The 13,148-nt window shown below is 42.2% G+C and overlaps 1 protein-coding gene across 1 annotated transcript in view; it reads left to right on the forward strand.

Annotated features, from left to right (window-relative positions):
• The window catches only part of ZNF407 (zinc finger protein 407), a 337,553-nt gene that overhangs the window by 167,721 nt on the left and 156,684 nt on the right, over positions 1-13,148 (forward strand). The gene's annotated exons all lie outside the window — the stretch shown is intronic.

The following is a 13,148-nucleotide window of genomic DNA, read 5'->3' on the forward strand; positions in this document are numbered from 1 at the left end:
AAATGCACACACACATCAATACATATGCATATCTGTGTGGTCTCCCCCTCTTTCTCACTGTACTAGACACAAGGTGTATGTTTAAATGTCTACACACAGATTTCCTCACTCCCACTTCACCTTTTACAATTTAGTCTCCTTTTATTGAACTTCTTAATTTTTCAGCTGTCCGTGCTTTGGATAAAACAATTACTTTTATTAAAAATGTCAGATCAAATGATTACAGTTTCATGAATTCAAAGTGAGTTCAGTAAAATAATATTTTTCATTGTTGCCGTTGTTTTTTTGTGGCCAGTACCAGAAATGCCACAACTTCACTCTGGAGGTGCAACTCTTTGAAATATATGCTTCCTGCAGATATTTAATGAAAATTGCATATGTGAGTGAAAGAGGAGTCAATTGACATAATGCAAATGAATGCTTTCTCTATTGCTAATGAAAGTAAGTTCCATAAGTTATTTGCTAAGCACAGTTTTTTCCTGACTATGTATGGTGAGAGCAAACACTATTATTAGGCACATATATTTTCTTCAAGAAATGTAGAGAGGTATAGTTTGGAGTTAGCGCTTAAAAAATAAATAAATCACAGACTGAATCTTTGTCAATAACTTAGTTAAATTTTCATATTTTAGAATGAAAGAACATATTAAAATTACTGGAGAAGCAGTCATACAAACTGGATTACAGTATTGAGTGTCTTAACCTTATAGGTGGACTGACACAACAATGAAAGGATGTAGGAATACCACAAGCAGTGCTTTTTTCTAAAAAAAATATGTTTAGAGGTACTCTCATTTTCCTACTCATATTGAAATACTGCCCCACAACAAGGCCAAACTTAGATTCACAAAATGTTTAGGGGTATGCGTACCCCTGCGTCCCCCCAGAAAAAAAAGCACTGACCACAAGTACAGTGGTGCCTCGCAAGACAAAATTAATTCGTTCCGCAAGTTTTTTCTTCTTGTGAGTTTTTCGTCTTGCGAAGCACGGTTTCCCATAGGAATGCATTGAAAATCAATTAATGCGTTCCTATGGAAACCGCTTGCCAGGCTGGCAGTGCGGAGAAGGGCTTTTCTCCCCACCGCAAGCCTTCAGGACAGGTACGGGAACAGAGAGGAAGGGGCGCAGCGCTTCTCCTCTGTTCCCGGGTCTTGCGGTGGGAGGAGGGTTTTTCCTCCCCACCGCCAACATTCAGAACAGCATTCTGAATGTTGGCGGTGGGAAGGAAAACCCTCCTCCCACCGCAAGTCTTCAGGACAGCCATCCGAAGGCTGGCGCGGGGAGAAGGTCTCTCCGCCCCACCGCCAGGCTTCGGAGCAGCCTTCCGAAGGCTGGCGGTGGGGCGGAGAGACCTCCTCCCGCCGCCAGGCTTCGGAGCAGCCTTCCGAAGCCTGGCGGTGGAGCGGAGAGCCCTCCTCCCGCCGCCAGCCTTCGGAGCATCCGTCCGAAGCCTGGCGGCGGGAGGAGGTCTCTCCGCCCCACCGCCAGGCTTCGGAGCAGCCTTCCGAAGGCTGGCGGCGGGAGGAGGTCTCTCCGCCCCACTGCCAGCCTTCGGAGGAGGTCCGAGGACAATGGGGAAGACGCGCTGCACTTCCCCGCTGTCCTGGATATTTCCCTATGGGCTTTCGTCTTGCGAAGGAAGCCCATAGGGAAATTCGTTTTGCGAAGCGCCTCCAAAACGGAAAACCCTTTCGTCTAGCGGGTTTTCCGTCTTGCGAGGCGTTCGTCTTGCGGGGCACCACTGTATAAGTTCTACCCTTTGTAGGTACATTGTAGGTAATGTGATCCAGAATATGCAATCATCACCTGAGACACTTCTTCTTGTGCCTCCTCCACGAGAGGTATGGAGGGTGGCAACATGAGCATGGGCCTTTTTTGTGATGGCTCTGTTTGTGGAATGCTTTCCCCAGGGAGGTTCATCTGGTGTGTTCACTATACATTGTTAGGTGCCAGGCAAAACCATTCCTCTTTAACCAGGCCTTTGTCTGATTAGTATTTTATGGTCTTTTAAATGTGTTTGTGTGAGGCAGGGTTACAGGTTTTGTTCTTGTTTTAACTGTTTATTTTGTGATTCTATCTTGAGTTTTTATCTTGGGAACTGCCCTGAGCTCTTTGGATGAAGAGTGACATATAAATTCAATAAATAAAAAATAATAGAACTCACAGGTATTCCTGGATGAGACTGATTATCTACATCCTCTACAATCTGGGCTACTTTGAAACTGAATCAGCCTTGGTCACCCTGATGGATGATCTTTATCTTGAGAGAGACTGGGGAATTATGACCCTGTTATGACCTTTGCTTGATCTCTTAGCAGCTTTTGATACCATTGACTATGATATCCTGGACCGACTTGGTGGGATGGGTATTGGAAGCACCATATTACGATGGTTTTATTCTTATCTCTGGGACTTTGTTAAGAGAGTAGCACCGGGTAAGTGCTCCTCAGCACCCTGACAGCTGTGTTAGGGAGTTCCCCAATGCTATTTAACATCAGTATGAAGCCATTGGGAGTAGTCATTAGGAGCAAGGGGTCATCAGTACACCGATGACACACAACTCTACTTCTCTATAAGTAACACCTGAAGCCAGGAGCGCTGTGAAAGCTCTGGATTGGTGTGTGAGTACAGTGGTGGATTGGATGGGGGAATAATAAACTATTTGAATTCTAAGAATTCTAGGAAGATGGGTGCTCTTTGGGTGGCTGAGTGATAGGCAGGTTTCCCATTCTGTATGGGTTTGCACTCTCTCAAGGAGCAAGTGTGTAGTTTGGGGGTACTATTGGATACACCATTGTCACTAGAAGCCCAAGTGTCCTCTGCGGCTAGGAGTGCCTTTTACCAGCAATGTCTGGTTCACCTACAGCATTCCTCAGCAGGGAAAGCCTGACTGCTGTAGTTCATGCACTGGTAACCTCAAGATTTGGGGGACGCGGGTGGCGCTGTGGGTTAAACCACAGAGCCTAGGACTTGCCGATCAGAAGGTCGGCGGTTCGAATCCCCGCGACAGGGTGAGCTCCCTGTTCGGTCCCAGCTTCTGCCAACCTAGCAATTTGAAAGCACAAGGTGCAAGCAGATAAATAGGTACTGCTCCGGCGGGAAGGTAAACGGTGTTTCCGTGTGCTGCTCTGGTTTGCCAGAAGCAGCTTAGTCATGTTGGCCACATGACCCGGAAGCTGTCTGTGGACAAACGCCAGCTCCCTCGGCCAATAAAGCGAGATGAGCACCGCAACCCCAGAGTCGGTCACGACTGGACCTAATGGTCAGGGATCCCTTTACCTTTACCTTTAACCTCAAGATTTAGATTTTTTTGGGGGGGGGTGTATGCCTTAGAAGGTCTATGCTTTGACTTCCAGGTGTGTCCCTTGACTCAGGGATCTCAAAAAGTAATCAGAATGAATAAAATGTAAATAGATGGAGGAGTAAAATGAAATGTATCTAGAATGAGTATTTAGCCCTTTCTATGGCAGAAAGCATGTGACAGAAGGGCATCACATGTTCACATTTTTATTAATGTTACACAGCACTTGTAACTCTTTATTGTAAACATTGGAAGTTGTATAAATAATGGGTCTAATTACGCTAACAATTGTTTAGATTGGCATTTCTTGCTATTTGGCTCACAGATCCCCACTGAGGCATCAGTATGTTCTAATGAATATAATGGTGTTGATAGTAAAACTGTTACAGCTAAGCTTTATGTTCACCAGTAATATACGTTTTTATCACATTAGTTAAGAGATAAAGTGTATATCTACAAAAACATGTATAGTACAACAAGAACAAATCCTGAAAGGAGGTAGTTGTACATTTATCAGCTACTATGTATTGCATGTTCCAATTTGCATGAAAAAAATAGAAATCTCTCATAATATACATTTTGAAGAGGAATTTACATTTAATAAATGTTTACAAGTATTTTCATAAGCTGTGTTTATGACAGTGTTGGCTTCTTATGATTGATTACTCAAATGTCCCCTTTCTTCAAATATAGATTGTACAGTTGTCTCTTGGAGTTATTTATATTTCCTAGTATTTATGATCTGCAAGGCAGCTTAGTTACTAACATTAGTTATAGCTATTTCTGTAGATATTTATCTGAGCCACAAGTTTTTGACACATTTCTTTTTCTTTAACAAGCAAAGCATATCTAGAGCTATAAAAATGTTGTCTGATATAGAAAAATATGTGTATGCTGTGGCCATTACCTAGGAATTCTCTAGTGAAGATATAGTTCCTTCTCCAGTGGGGGACTTTTTAAACTGGTAAATAAAATGCCACAGGAATAATATTAAGGGGAAATCATTCTTGCCTCTTTGTTATTAATGGCATTATAGAAGAATTTATTGCACACTCATAGGGTAGGACCCACAGAATTTGTTCTGCATGTGGATCTGGCTTTTGCTTGTGGCACAGCCATTTTTCCTAATACAAGCAACTTATGCAGTGCAAGCAGTCTTGCCTGAGGAAAACCAAACCGTGCCCAGGTAACTTGTGACACATTACCAGGTTTGTTTTGCATCACTCTTGTGCCCCTGTGTCTCTCATGCAAGGGCGGGGAAGCCAAGCCCCTTCAGATGTTGCTGAGACGCAACTACCTTAATCTCTGGCCATGGGCCATGTGGGCTGGAGGACCACAATTTCCTCACCCTTAATTTCATGCTTCACAGTTGCTTACAAAAGCACATGAATATTTGTGCACAGAGAACTGCGAGTAATACATTGTTTTAGGAGTATTCCAAATATTGTGATATTTGAACTGAAGGTTCAACGCATTACCAAAAACACCCCCCTTTGCCCTGCTGAACATATACGTATATTGTGTTTCCCTGCAATTCCATGTCCTTACATCACCATGGCTGGTACTGCTGCTTGGGGCATTTTCCTTTTTCCCCTGGTTCCTCCTCTGCCCAGACAGTACTTCGCTTCATTTGGGCACACGGCTGTTTTGAGACTCTTGGCTATGTTGGCCAACATGACTTTGTTTACCAGTGTCCTTGATTTCATCACATCCAAGAAGCACTGTGATGTCATATGGGTCACTGCAGCCAGTAGAAACTGTAAGTAATAAGACAAAGGACTGTGAGGACAAAGGAGGAAAAGTCACACCTAGAAGAAATGCATCAAGATGAATTTGTAATAAGCTCCCCCAAAATGGGGAAAGGTTTGTGTGTTTTTTTATAATTGCTCTCTAGGATTTCAGGCAGGGTTTTCGCTTAGCCCTACCTGGAAATGCCAAGACTTGAACCCAAGACTTTCTGCATGCAAAGCAGATGTTCTCCCGCTGAGCCATGGCTCCTCCCTAACTGGTTGGCAGTTTCAACTTGAACCTGATTCTTTTATGTGCGCTGTTGTCTCTGTTGTGGACATTGCTCACAATCCTGCGTGCAGTTAGCTATCTAAATCTCACTGAGGTTCACAGGATTGCAGCTGAAAGGGCAATTGGGTGGTATAATATGTTTCCAGCTTTTAGGGGTTAAATGCTTTCTGTTCTTTTAAAACCTAGCATTTATACAGTTAAACCCACACATTCTTACACATATGCATAATCCTAAAGCTTAAAAATTAGAACCTGACAGTGGAATATAAGTGCAAAGGTAACATGCTGGTCTGGTGATCTGGGTGTGGTGTACAGCAATTGGACCCAGTGACCAAGATTAATGAAACTCAGATGGGTTTTAATTAGCACAGCTGCAGTCATCAATTATCTAGTGAACACAAATATTGTTATATTTTGGAAATTCTTGATTTATTTTATTCCATTGGCCAGTAGATTTAGATGAATGAGCTCTCATCATAAACATTCTGGGGAAAACCGCCTGAGGCCATGGTTTATTATTTAGGATACAATCAGCAAGAGTGAATGCTACTGAACAAAAACATTGCAAACCGGTCTCAGCATTAATTTGGAGAATTTGTTGAAATGTGTGGCCTTGTACAGATCGTCAGAAACATTACAGCGTCTCACACAAAATGCAGAACAGTTTGTCAGGCGGGGAGTGTGCAAGTATTATTGTCCAGCAGTTGATCTATAACAGAACGTCATTGCATGTACACTTGAAGCATGTATCAGCAACATTTAATTTGACACATAATGTGGTCTTCTTTTCTTATACTTTAGTGCATGCCTTAACAAACCGAGTAGTTTACAAGTAAATATTGGGGGTGGGGCACAGCTGAAGATGCCAACCATTTGTGAGTATAAAAAATTCACAATCTAGGCCTTGTGAGAGTGCATTAGGTTTTCAACGCAATTCTTTAACTGCACCCTGGGGAAAGATCCAAGCAGGGAGAAAAGAAGGAAAAAAATGCTGAGAATACACTTTAATAGCCCGGAAACTTTTTCTCTATTGACAATAGTCAGCCACTTTTGTCAAACAGGAATAAAATATAATAATAGGACAGTGCCGGCAGCAGTGGTGTATTTATGGTGTCTGCCGCCCCTGGGCAGAAGAGATTTTAGTCAATGTTTTAGACATCTCCTGATTTTAGGGGTAGGAATGGGACTTGGCTGCCACTTTAAGAAAAATTCTTTCATTCCTTGTGCTACAACTGAAATAGAAGCCACATTTCGAAACCAGAGCTGCAAGGTCTTTGTTCCCAGAAGCGTGAAAAGAACTGGCATGCCTATCGCCACCAGTTCTAGAAACATGAACTGTTGATACCTCACTGCGCACACAAGGTCAGATTTACTGGACGTCTTCCTGTTTTCATGACCTCAGCCATGCACACATGGGAGCATATGCACTGTATGAATGTACACACCAGACTCCGCCACGTATGTCTACACAAGGAGGAGAATATACGCATGAGAGTGCCTGTGTATGGGAAACAGATATGCAATGAGGATGGAAAATCTGTGCAAGAAGGAAAGAGAAAGAGCGTTTGTGTGTACATGTGGTTATATGTATTGCATTTGTTTGCCTGCCTGGACTTCACACCTCCTGAGTTAGGAGATTATCCTAATCCCAGATATATGAGGGATATATTAAATCCCATTAAATTCGGTGGGATTTACTTCTGAGAAAACATATTTGAGAGCAGGTTGTTATTGGTGAAACTAGCACTACACAATATGAGTTAGTGCACCTCGTAGATTAACAGCAATCCTATACCTGTGTACTCAGAAGTCAGTCATACTGAATTCTATATTCCCGGGTTTGTATTAGGTTGCAGTTCAAAGTCAGTTCAACAAATCTGCATCTTGCCCTATGTGTTTTGTACTGTATTGGCCTGAGTAGAAGCCACACCCGAATATAAGCTGCACCTTTAAAATGGGGGGGGGGGAGAGAGAAAAGAAAAAATACCCGAATATAAGCCACCCCATTCCTCGCTGCTCCTGTCTGCATACGGGGGGGGGGGGGCACGCTGCCTTTCCCCTTCCTCACTATCTCCCTTCCTGGCCTTGGGGGAAAGGATGGGGGACTACACTCCTGGCTGCATACCGTAAGGTCACGAATATACGCTGCACCTTTAACTTTTCATGGTTGGAATTTGGGGGGAAACTGAGGCTTATATTCAAGCCAATACGGTAATACTGTTTTAAGTGTGTGTACGGGAGCTCTTGAATAGGAGAGTACATTACTGTATTTAACATTCTGTAGTGTCTTGTACTCTGCTTGAGAAATGTTAAATAACAGAATAAGGGGGTACTACTTCTCAGAAAATGCATTATCTTCTTTGGAGTGGTATATGGTAATTTTGTGCTCCCACAAGTGCACAGTGAGTTAAAGTGCAACTACATGATGACTAATCCACACTCTCTCCAGAGTGTTTGCATACCATTGAGAATTGTATGCTGAAATGTAAGATGTGAGCAAGACCCAAGAAACTTGGAGAGAACACTAGAGAGAAGGAATAATAGTTATTATTTTCACTGAGGGATGGTTCAGTTGGCCCTAGTATCAGCTAGTATAGTACCAGCAGGCACAATGTCTTGCTACCCAGCCTGGAAGCCTTGGGAATACTTGTGTTTGACACCCTCATTTCTCTCTAGCAGCTGTCATTTTGACAATTGGAAGATGTAGCAATTTCCTTTACTATGCATTATTTTTATATCCCCTATTGTTTTTGCACATGACCTTTACCTCTCTATTCCCCAATTAGCAGATGAAGAGTTGCTGTTCATTGAGCAGAGGTGTTCAGACTTGTAAGGGAGCGGAATACTTTTTTTTTTTTTTTGAGGATGCTATTGTGAGTGCTCATTATTCTTTATCACTAATGAAATAACCCTATCATTTTAACCTTTTTTCATCAAACTAACCCCAAATATCAGTGAGACAGGGCTAGAACTGGGGTCAGGATCTTGGATAGTTAAAATCAGTGGACAGTAAACATTTCTAGTATTTGCTTTCTTTTTAGACATATACTTATTCATGTCTCAGCGCTATGATCATGTGTTTAGCAACCATTCTCTGTCTTTTCATAGAGAACGGTGTTTTTACACAGCTGCCCTTTTTCTTTTTTCTTCTGCCTATTAGCTTGTTTAATTTTTGAAGCAGCAGCGTTATAGAAGAAATTCTAGAGCAAAGAGTATGTTCAGAAAAGCCTTTCGAAAAATTACAGGGGTTGTTCAAGAATAAATATCTCATTCTGCTTGGTATACGTTTGTTGGGATTGAGCTTCCCCCTTACTCAAATTTGATAAAATAAAGCTATTTCTCAAAAAAATGGGAAATGGCTCAGCTTATTTCTAGTCTGAATTGATTTGCTGGCATTGCAGTAGCCTTTCAATGAGGAGACTGTGTTTAGCAAGGGTTACTTATGTGTAGTATAGGAACACATCAGGTATTGGAAGGAGGGGGAAGACAGACCTCATTTTCTCCTTCCTTCCTGCCATTGCTGACTCACCAGGGACAGCATGGTAGGTGAGGTAAAAGGGAGGGTAGGGGTTTGGAGCAGTGTTTGAAACTCCCATTGTTCTAGGTGCATTTTGCGACAGGGAATTTAATTAGCGTGAGCAGTTTCTGAGCTCTGGGTGCACCTAAGATTTCAGATTAAAACTGCAGAGTGGAAGGAAAGGAGGACCTTTTTCTGCCTCCCCATTTCCAGCTACTCTCTGAAGACTGGAGAAGAGACCCTTTTGAGAATATAAAGGGGGTGGGCAGGGGAAGGACCAGGCCATGTGAAAAATGAACATAATATTTGAGCTGCAGTTCATTCATTTTCAGCTTTGTATTCTTGTTATTAAAAAGTGTGCCTAGACATTCCGCTGTTGCTCCCATAACCTAGGTTTAACGTGCCATTTAGCTCCTATCTTTCACATCTAAGTTTCTAAACAAGTGGGTCTGGAAGATCACTGATAGATGTGTAGGTAGAACCAAAATTGTTTTCCTTCTCTGATTAAAACCAATTCCAGAGAATTCATGGATCATAATTCTCACCTCAGGTTTTTTTTTAAAACACAACCCATTAATTCTGCAAGGCAACTGAAAAGGAAAGCTGATTTTCCCAACCAGCATATGAAACACCTTTAGGAGTATAGAAAGCTGTCTTATAATAAAATAGACCATTGGCCCATCCAGTTCAGTATTGTCAACACTGCTGCCTTTCAACTGAATTTCTGGCCATACAAAGAGGTACACAGTTTACAGCAAGTCCTCTGGCTGTTGCGCTTTCAGCAGACATTTCCTACGCACTTCCAAGCATATACAGTGGTGCCCCGCAAGATGGATGCCTCGCAAGACGGAAAACTCGCTAGACGAAAGAGTTTTCCGTTTTGGAGGTGCTTCGCAAAACGAATCTCCTATGGGCTTGCTTCGCAAGACGGCAATGTCTTGCGAGTTCCTGCTGGTTTTCCCCCCCTTCCCCCCCTTTTTCTAAGCCGCTAAGCCACTTATCAGCTGATCCGATCAGCAGATAAGCCGCTAAAAGCCTCTAAAAGCCGCTAATAGCGCTAATCCGCTAATCCTTCAATGGGCTTGCTTCACAAGACGAAAAAAACCGCTAGACGAAGAGAATCACAGAACGGATTCTTTTCGTCTTGCGAGGCACCACTGTATTTGTAACCGCAAAGCCAGAAAATTGGCCGTGCTTTTATTGACAGGCAACAACCGATTAACGTATGTCTAACCGGAAGTGAGGGGGGGCGCGGGTGGTGCTGTGGGTAAAACCTCAGCGCCTAGGCCTTGCCGATCGCATGGTCAGCGGTTCGAATCCCTGCGGTGGGGTGAGCTCCCGTCTTTCGGTCCCAGCTCCTGCCCACCTAGCAGTTCGAAAGCACCCCTAAGTGCAAGTAGATAAATAGGTACCGCTTTATAGCGGGAAGGTAAACAGCGTTTCCGTGTGCTGCGCTGGTGCTGGCTCGCCAGAGCAGCTTCGTCACACTGGCTGCGTGACCCGGAAGTGTCTCCGGACAGCGCTGGCCCCCGGCCTCTTAAGTGAGATGGGCGCACAACCCTAGAGTCGGACACGACTGGCCCGTACGGACAGGGGTACCTTTACCTTTACTTTACCTTAACCGGAAGTGACTGAAAACATCACTAAACACATCACTAAAAGGATGGGATGGGGCGGGGTGGAGTGAAACGGGAGCAGGGCACACATACCGCACTCTGCTAATGCGCTTGGTGGCCAAGAATGGGACCCCCGCATGAAATGGGCGTTGGCTGTATTTTCTGTAATGCACTTTTGAATTCTGTTGCTCTATGATGGGAGCCGTTTTCAGCCCGAGGACCACATTCCTCATAGGCAGCCTCCCGCGATAAGCATGCTAGGGGTGTGTATGGCTAGTAGCTAAGACCATGGATGTGACTACGGTATGGGGGAAGGTGTATTGGGTTGTTGCTGTTCTTATTTTGATTATGTATTTTGTGGTTTTGTATTTTGATTTTTGAACTGCCCTGAGACCTCCGGGTATAGGGCAGTATATAAATTCAAACAACAGCAACAACAACAACTTTTTGCAGTAGGCAGCACTGCAGCCACACAAAAATCAGAGGTTCTTCTGCATGCCTCTCACAAACAAACACCTCTTCTGTTCTGTAGCCTTTCTCACAAATATTATTATTAATAATAATAATAATAATAAGTCTACTGGAGGTCATGTGGCTCTCATTGGCTTTTATTTGTGCAAGTTTTGGATATAACTTAAGGTTAATTACTTAAGGTTTCTTTCCTAGCATGTGCAGCAGTTGGTAGGCAGAAGAAAAAAATAATTTGGGGTGCTGTGGTAGTATAACAGTGTATATTTAAAAGCTGATGAATTCCATAAATAGTTCCAAATCTGTGCGAGTTCAGCATTTTGTATTTTTATGCGAATAACCCATGTGTTGCAGGGGATAGATTTGTGCACACAAATATTGGACAGCAGGGGGTGTTGCAGTTTTTCTCTGCCTCTCCCCCTGCCCCGATTGTCTGCCCCAGCCACGTTTTTCCAGGAAAGCTCTAAGAATAGAAGGCCTGCCAACAGAAAATAAGTGGAGGCAGGGGGAGCACAAGCAGGAGAAAAATTCAAGATTCCCTTTCACTCACTGCCCCAAATCCCACTCAGCTTTTTATCTATTCAAGATGACCCACCCATCCATCATGCCTAGTTAGTCTCTAATGTAAAAGTAATAAAAATAATCTGTCATAATCTGAAAGGGTTTAGTAGTTCAAGTATTTATCACTGATCTAACTTTACAATATACGGCTTATAGAGCTATCTATACTGCATAATATTCATGTCTTGGCTTGTGCTTATAGGGTCAATAATCTGTTTTAACTTTTCTGTGGGATATATTTTTCTGGGCAGTGCCAGACTGGCATGCAATTTCCGTAAGATTCCCTGGTTCTCACTACTTTTTAAATATTTGCCTGCCACAAAGATATTTCAGATTTATTATTTTCTTATTATAAATGTATTTTCCCACTTTGTTCTATTAACATTTTTAAACATAGGATATAACTTTTTCTGAAACGCACACTAAAAGTGAGGTTTGAAATCTGCTAGTTTGAACTTTATTCACACATGAGTAATTTAAGTGAAACCAGCAAAATTATTCAGAACTTTTTGATCACAGCAAAAGAGTGACCCTGCTAGCGTTCCAGTGCGACTACATCGGTGCAAAAGGCTGCTGAGTTGCTCCTTAAGGCTGCAGTTGACTTCCTTAGGAGCAGGATTACACCCCTTTAATCTTGAAAGAGTGTGAAGTCATTATAATATGCTGCATAGTAGCCCCTATTTGAACTGATTACCAGTATGACGTAGGAATGCTTCATTTTACCCATTTGTTGATGCAAAATAGCTAAGAAGAAATTTAAAGTTAGCCATAAGGTAGGTTTAGTGTTCGCTCTTTGGATTATCTGAAAGTGGATGTTATGAAACCTAATAACTATATTGTCTTTTTTTATTTCGTGTATAATAAAAACAATGGCAATGTGAATAGAGAAACAATAGCAGCGTTTATTCTGGTGGTATCTAACAGATTGGCGAGAGCTTGTTGTTTCTACTAACATAGTGTATGCATTGCCATATCTCTGCTGATCACGTGTAAGAAGATTAAAAACTGTGGTTTTAAGAGGCTTTTAAAATAATTTTGTTTTATTTTATTTTATCGTAAGCAATCGTCCTTACATTGCAAGATCCAGTGACTTGCCATGTTAACACTTTGTCAGAGGTTATGACAAAATCCCAAACAACTAGGTGGTTGTTCTGTGCTTCTAACATGGAAATGTCTTCTGATTAGAACCACTTTCTTCTTCCCATGAATAAATTGTTTTCGTTCTAATTTTTTGTTCATTCTCTTGAAGAAATAAAGGCAATCCTATTTCCTCTTACAAATTATCATAAATATTGAAGAGGCAGATTTTTCTTAGATCATTAGCATATCACGCTGCGACCCACACCAGAATGTACCATTAACAAAGCAGCCTTCATGTAATTAATGTAAATAATATGGAACTACAGCATGAGTAACCCAGTCAGCCTTGGCAAAAAGCATTTGTCATAACGCATCATCTGAGGAGCTCAGTCTCAATTCAAATTAAACTTCATGGGTTTCCCCCTTTATTTTTTGCTTCTCAAGCTATAAATTCCTGAGAAACGTGCACCTATATGGAAGAAAGCAATCCGGAAAGCTGAAATTAAAATTTCATTATTTACTGTGCTTCTGCAGCAGAGGACAATTAGTATCTTCATAAAACTAGATATGTAGATTCTAAGGGCAC

This window comes from Podarcis liolepis, assembly GCF_965112155.1.
Source record: "Podarcis liolepis genome assembly, chromosome: 8".
Classification (NCBI taxonomy): Eukaryota; Metazoa; Chordata; class Lepidosauria; order Squamata; family Lacertidae; genus Podarcis; species Podarcis liolepis.